Source organism: Leopardus geoffroyi, chromosome A2, assembly GCF_018350155.1.
Source record: "Leopardus geoffroyi isolate Oge1 chromosome A2, O.geoffroyi_Oge1_pat1.0, whole genome shotgun sequence".
Taxonomy (NCBI): Eukaryota; Metazoa; Chordata; class Mammalia; order Carnivora; family Felidae; genus Leopardus; species Leopardus geoffroyi.
The window spans coordinates 57,167,126-57,174,059 of NC_059331.1; the positions used below are offsets into that span (position 1 = coordinate 57,167,126).

Below are 6,934 nucleotides of genomic sequence, written 5' to 3' on the forward strand. Positions count from 1 at the left end.
GATCTCACAGTTTGTGAGTTCAAGCCCTGCATCTGGCTTTGTGCTGACAGCGTGGAGCCTGCTTGGGATTTCTCTTTCTGTATCTCTGCTCCTCCCTGCTCACATTCTCTCTCTCTCTCTCAAAAATAATAAAATAAAATAAAGAACACCTTTAAAAACATTAAGTTATTTTTATTTTTTTTGTTCATTTATTTATTTTGAGAGCCAGATGCTTAACTGACTAAGCCACCCAGGCATCCCTCAAATTATTTTTAAATTAACATTAAGTAAAATGTAAAATTTAGTCTCTGGGTCACACTAGCCACATTTCAAGTGTTCAGTAGTCACATGTGGTTAGTGGCTACTGTCCTGGATATCACAGATAAAGGACATATCCATCACCGCAGAAAGTCCTATGGAACAATATTTGATATAGAAGAATATCTTTCCATCCTTGGGAAAGGGAAATATTTCTCTAAAAAGACAAAAAATGCTATCCACAAAGGGAAATATTGATAATTCAATTCATTAAATATTCACACTTCTATTTATCAAAACATACCATAAAGCAAATGAAAAGATAAGTCATGGGGCACCTGGGTGGCTCAGTCGGTTAAGCATCTGACTCTTGGTTTTGGCTCAGGTCATGATCTCACAGTTCGTGAGATTGAGCCCCGTGAAGGCTCTACATTGAGAGCACAGAACATTTTTGAAATTCTCTCTCCCATTCTGTCTCCCCCCCCCACCCCCCCCCGCGCACATTCTCTCTCTCTCAAAAAATAAAGAAACTTAAAAAAAAAGAAAAGACATGTCAAGAACCGAGAGAAGATTATCTGTAATAAATGTAATTGACAAAGATTAGCGCTCACAAGATAAAGAGAACTCCTACATATTGGCGACCAAAAAACAACAACAAAAGACACGAATGGGTATTTCAGAGACGTTTCATAATTGTCCAATAAACAGATAAAAGATTTTCAATCTCAGGGAAAAGCAAATTAGACTTCAGTCATATTCCATTTATAGCCACTAGATAGGTAAAAACTAATTTTAACAATACTGACTTGGAGAGGATGTGGATTCATGGTGTGACTATATAAATTGGCACAACAACTTTGGGAAACAATTGGAAATTATCTTGCAAGGTTTAATATCCTAGGCAATTCCTCTCCTTATATATATGCAAGAGGCATTCCTACATATATGCATAGAAAACAGGCACAAGAATGTTCATAGCAGCAATTTTGGGTAATAAAAAAAAACCCAGAGGGGTGCCTGGGTGGCTCAGTCAGTTAAGCGTCTGGTCTGACCCTTGATTTTGGCTCAGGTCATGATCTCAGGTGTTGTGGGATCAAGCCCCACATCAGGCTCTGCACTGACATCTGCTTGGAATTCTCTCTCTCTCTCTCTCTCTCTCTCTCTCTCCCTGGCCCTCCCCTGCTCCTGCTTACTCACTCTCACTCTCTTTCTCTCTCTCTCAAAATAAATAAACACTTAAAAAAAAAACCTGGAGGGGCGCCTGGGTGGCTCAGTCGGTTAAGCATCTGACTTCAGCTCAGGTCATGATCTCGCAGTTCCTGAGTTCAAGCCCCTCATTGTGCTGACAGCTCAGAGCCTGGAGCCTGCTTCAGATTCTGTGTCTCCTTCTCTCTCTGCCCCTCCCCTGCTCACACTCTGTCTCTCTCTCAAACATAAATAAACATTAAAAAATTTTGTAATTAAAAAAAAAAAACAACCTGGAAACAAATTAAATGCCCAGCATTGGGAAAACAGATAAGTATGTTGTGGTATATTCACAATGGAATATTATACAGCCGTGAAAAGGATAAACTAGTTACATGACTTTAAGATAAATCTTCGATAATGCTGAGTACATTAAGTCCTGGAATACTACTTATGGTGTGATACTATTTTTATAAAGCTCAAAAATAAACAAAACTTACAAAGTTCATTCTTTAAGCATGCATACATAGATGATTTTTTTTTTCAAAAGGCAGGGAAACAATACACTAAAAATTCAGGGTGTTAGTGACTTCTGGGGGGTAGGTATGGCATGATAATGTAGAGGGATTCTGGTTATTGGTGATGTTCTAGATCTGCATTTGGGAGGGGAGTTCAGGAGGGTCATTGCATTATCATGCCCCCAAACTTACACATGCATTACATAAACACCTTTGTATGCACCAAATGTAAATAAAGATGTAATAAAAAGGGAATAGTTTTCTCCTTTTCATTTTACTTTTCTGTATTATGATTTCTTCCCCCCAAATATATATGCTTTTTTTTCCTAATCAGAAAAAAAAAGAAATATATTACATTATCTGGGAAATGTGTCTTGCTAAATTCAGGAATCATTTATAAATAGAACTGTGTTAGGGTACTTGGAAGAAATGGTGTAAGAAAAGCATATCTAAGAGGCTGACCAATTTCCCTGGTCATTTAATAACTATGTGTGGAGTACAAACCTTCCTGATGGTGGCTTCACCCTGAGATTTCCTTTCAGTTGATGGCTGGGAGTTCAGGAGAAGAAGCATCAGTCTTTGGCAACCTGAGAACCTAGCTGTGAATGCCAGCTCTGTCATTCAGTAGCTGTGTGTCCTTTGACAATGTACATAACTTCTCTGAGATTTGGATTCTTTGTGACTGTAAGAGTACAGTGATGTTTACTTTGAGCTTTGCTTGGGTGGGTTAAGGATAAAGTATATGAAGTGTCTGTCTTCTGGTCTGCCCGCACTTATATTGTGATCCTCCTGCCCCAATAATGATCACACCTTATTATAGTGTAGCCCTTTACAGGTTGCAAAAGTGTGTGGGGAATTATAGTCATTATCTGATCCTGAAAAAAGGCCTAACTTTATTAAAATAATACCTTACATGTATAGAATACTTGCTATGTTTATAAGAATAATATAATAGTGGGTGCTCAGTAAGTGCTGATGGAATAAATGAATGAACGCTTTCAAAGGTGGGTGTAACAAGAGAAAAAATAGTGGACTGCTTCTTTTGGGAATTCATTTTATAAACTTTTTTTAAAGTTTTATTTATTTATATTGCGAGAGAGAGAAAGCATGCATGAGCGGGGAAGGGGCAGAGAGAGAGAGAGGGAGAGAAAGAATCACAAGCAGGCTCTGCGCTGTCAGCACAGAGCCCAACACAGGGCTCCATCTCACGGACTCAAGTCATGAGTTGAGATCAAGAGTCAGAGGCTTAGCTGACTGAGCCACCCAGGAACCCCAGAATTAATTTTATGAGGCTAGAAGCTGCCTCTAAGGCAAAGGTAGGCAGCAGGTCTGAATCTCCCTGTTAAATTGAGGGGAACTTCAGGGCAGGCCAGAGCCCTGAAACAGCCCCTGAGTCATTCTGGTGAACAGCCAGAGTCTGGCAAGGGGCCTTGCACTTGTCAAAAGACCCTGGCAGGGCCTTTTCCAGCTCTTGCTTGTGAAAAACTAGAAGTAAAAAGAGAGAGTTGGTGCCACCTGGAGGGTGAGAGTAGGCAACTCAGACAAAGGCTAGAAAAATTCTTAGAATAAGACAGGTCTTTTAGTTCAGGGGTACAGGTGGGGTGGTGGTGGTAAGAATGTACCTTAAAAATAACCTGTGCTTTTTAAAAATTAAATTGTTATTGAGATAACTGTAGATTCATGAGCAGTTGTAAGAAATAATATAGAGAAATGCCAGGTGTCCTTTACCCAGTTTCCCCCAATAATAACATTTTGTGAAACCATAGTGTATAGATAAATGGAACAGAATTTAGAGTCCAGAAATAAAGCCATACATTATTGTCAATTGATTTTTTAAATTTTTTTAAATGTTTATTTATTTATTTTGAGAGAGAGAAAGAGAGATAGAGAGTGAGCAGGAGAGGGGCAGAGAGAGAGGGAGACAGAATCCTAAACAGGCTCCACACTGTCAGCACGGAGCCCGATGCAGGGCTCAAACCCACGAACTATGAGATCATGACCTGAATCGAAATCAAGAGTCAGGCGCTTAACTGACTGAGCCACCCAGGCACCCCAAGTGTCAATTGATTTAAAAATTTTTTTTTTCAACGTTTATTTATTTTTGGGACAGAGAGAGACAGAGCATGAACGGAGAGGGGCAGAGAGAGAGGGAGACACAGAATCGGAAGCAGGCTCCAGGCTCTGAGCCATCAGCCCAGAGCCCGACGCGGGGCTCGAACTCACGGACCGCGAGATCGTGACCTGGCTGAAGTTGGATGCTTAACCGACTGCGCCACCCAGGCGCCCCAGTGTCAATTGATTTTTGACAAAGGTCAAAACCACAATTGTCAAAGGTCAAATTGACCAAACACAATTCAATGGGTGAAAGAACAGTCTTTTTGACAAATGGTGCTGGAACAACTGGATATCCAAAAAACAAACAAAAAAAAAACAAACAAAAATGAAGTTGGACCCCTACCTCACACCATATACAAAAACTAAAATGAGCCAAAGATCTAAAATTTAAGAGGTAAAACTATAAAATTCTTAGGTAAAAAAACATAAGGATAAATCTTCATGACCTTGGCTTAAGCAATGATTTCTTACATATGACACCAAAAGAACAAGCAACAAAAGAAAAAATAAACTGGACCTCATTAAAAAAAAAAAAAACTTTTCATCTTCAAATGACATTGTAAAACAAGTAACAAAAAGACAAGCCGCACGGGGCGCCTGGGTGGCGCAGTCGGTTAAGCGTCCCACTTCAGCCAGGTCACGATCTCGCGGTCCGTGAGTTCGAGCCCCGCGTCAGGCTCTGGGTCAGGCTTTGGGCTGATGGCTCAGAGCCTGGAGCCTGCTTCTGATTCTGTGTCTCCCTCTCTCTCTCTGCCCCTCCCCCTTTCATGCTCTGTCTCTCTCTGTCCCCAAAAAATTAAATAAACGTTGGAAAAAAATAAAAATAAAAAAAAAAAAAAAGACAAGCCGCAGAATGTAAGAAAATATTTGCAAACATATACATGATAAGGATCTAGTATCCAGAATATATAAAAATATCTTACAACTCTAGAATAAAAAAAAAACAATTTTAAAATGAGCAAAGCATTAAAATAGACAATTCTTCAAAGTGGAATGCATACAAATGGCATGTAAGAACCCAAAATATCATGAACCATTGAGGAAATGCACATCAAAACCACAATGAGATACCATTTCACACCCACTAGGATGGCTATAATCAAAAGACAATCAAAAGATCAAAAAGACAATAAGTGTTGGTGAGGATGTGGAGAAACTGAAATTGAAATTGAAATTGCTGGTAGGACTATAAAGTGGTGCTGATGCTTTGGAAAATTAACTGTTTATAACGTTAAACTGTTATCATATAACCTAGCATTTCTACTCCTAGGTATACACCCAAGAAAAATGAGAATACATGTCAGATAAAAACTGGTATACAAATGTTCATAGCAGCATCATTCATGAAAGCCAAAAAGTAGAAACAACCCAAATGCCTATCAACCAATAATGCATGATAAATGAAATGTGGCATATCCATAAAATGGAATATTATTCAGCAATAAAAAAGAATGAAGTACTCACTCATGCTATGACATGGCTGAACTTCAAAAACATTATGCTAAGTGAAAAAAGCCAGATACACAAAAGGCCACATATTGTATGATTCCATTTATATGAAATATCCGGAGGAGGAAAATCCACTGAGACAGAAAGTAGATTAATGGTTGGGGAAGGAAGGGGAGTGAGGAATGCAGATTGACTGCTAATAGATACCAGGTTCTTTTAGGAGTGAGGTCTGCAATTAGCGGCGATGGGTACACAATTCCAAAGACACTGAGAACCATGAGTTGTGTGTTTAAAAAGGTGAATTTTAGGTAGTGTTACAGCTCAATTTTTTAAACTAGTAAAATTAATAAAACATAATATCACAACCAGTGTATTGAATATTGGTACAATCTACCAATGTTATTCATTGTTTCTCTTGTACTTTCAGTATTCTGTGTCTTTATAAAGGACTTAGCAATTATCATGAAGAATGCATATTAATATTTAAAAACAATAAAAACCGTACAATTATATATATAAGCCCTTCCTTAGAGCCCATACGATTATCTATACAAGCCCACCCCCTACAATTCTCATTCTCGGAAAGGTATTTGTAAAAATTGTACATTTTGGCCTCGGTATACGGTTTTATAGAATATTAAAACATAAAATTATATTTTAGCATATCGCCTCCCAAATCATCAGAAATATCCCTTTAGAGAGGGTGTGGAATATTTCATCGGATAGATACACCATAATTCCCTCAACCATCTCATTTTTGCTGGTCATTTAGAATGTTTCCAGGTACTTTGCTGCACACTGCCGCAGTGAGCAACTTTATTTTCTTGAGGATGATTTCCACCAGATAAGGGGTGGGTTACTGGTTAAGGATTTTGAACATCTTTCTGGCGCTTAACAATTTCATCTTGGCTCAAGATCCCCCTCCCCTGCTTCCTCCAAGTCCCCAGCCTCGGTCTCTGCAAAGCCAGACCCTAGAGGCTGGCCCCTCCCCCTTAGTCCCCTCCTCTCGCTAAGCTGTTACCTCCTCTTTCACTTGTGGGCCTCAGCCCCAAACCCCTGCCGCTCGTCTCCACTCCTGGCTCACCAGGTCTCCTTCTCCCCCGCCTGGTTTCGGGCAGCCCCCTCCTCAGGCAAGCCGATTGCCTGCCATGCGTCAGCTCTCGGCCACCCTGACTCGGGTTTGCCGTAGCCAAATGCAGTTTGGCACGCTGGCACGCACCATCCTTACCTTAGCTTCAGGGTGTCCCGCGCAGATGCCCAGGAAGACCTAAACTGTGGGTGACGTTTCGTTTTCCCCTTTCAGCCCATTCCAGCCTTCTGCGCTAGGGCGGCGCATCTAGTAGGCGCTCGATAAGTATCCAAAGTATTTTAAAAGCATATTGAAGTTCCTATGCTGGCTTTTTACTTTCGATCCCTGAAAGTTAATAAAG

The 6,934-nt window shown here is 40.0% G+C and overlaps 1 protein-coding gene across 2 annotated transcripts in view; it reads right to left on the minus strand.

The window, feature by feature from the left end:
- LOC123606059 (CCHC-type zinc finger nucleic acid binding protein) overlaps positions 1-6,844 on the minus strand; it is a 72,911-nt gene extending 66,067 nt beyond the window's left edge. The window contains exon 1 of one of the 2 annotated variants that reach the window (XM_045493994.1): positions 6,733-6,844. The gene's annotated coding sequence lies outside the window, so the exon portion shown is untranslated. The remainder of the gene's footprint in view (positions 1-6,732) is intronic. The other variant, XM_045493997.1, reaches the window with a different exon arrangement.
- Between the last annotated feature and the right edge of the window lie 90 nt (positions 6,845-6,934).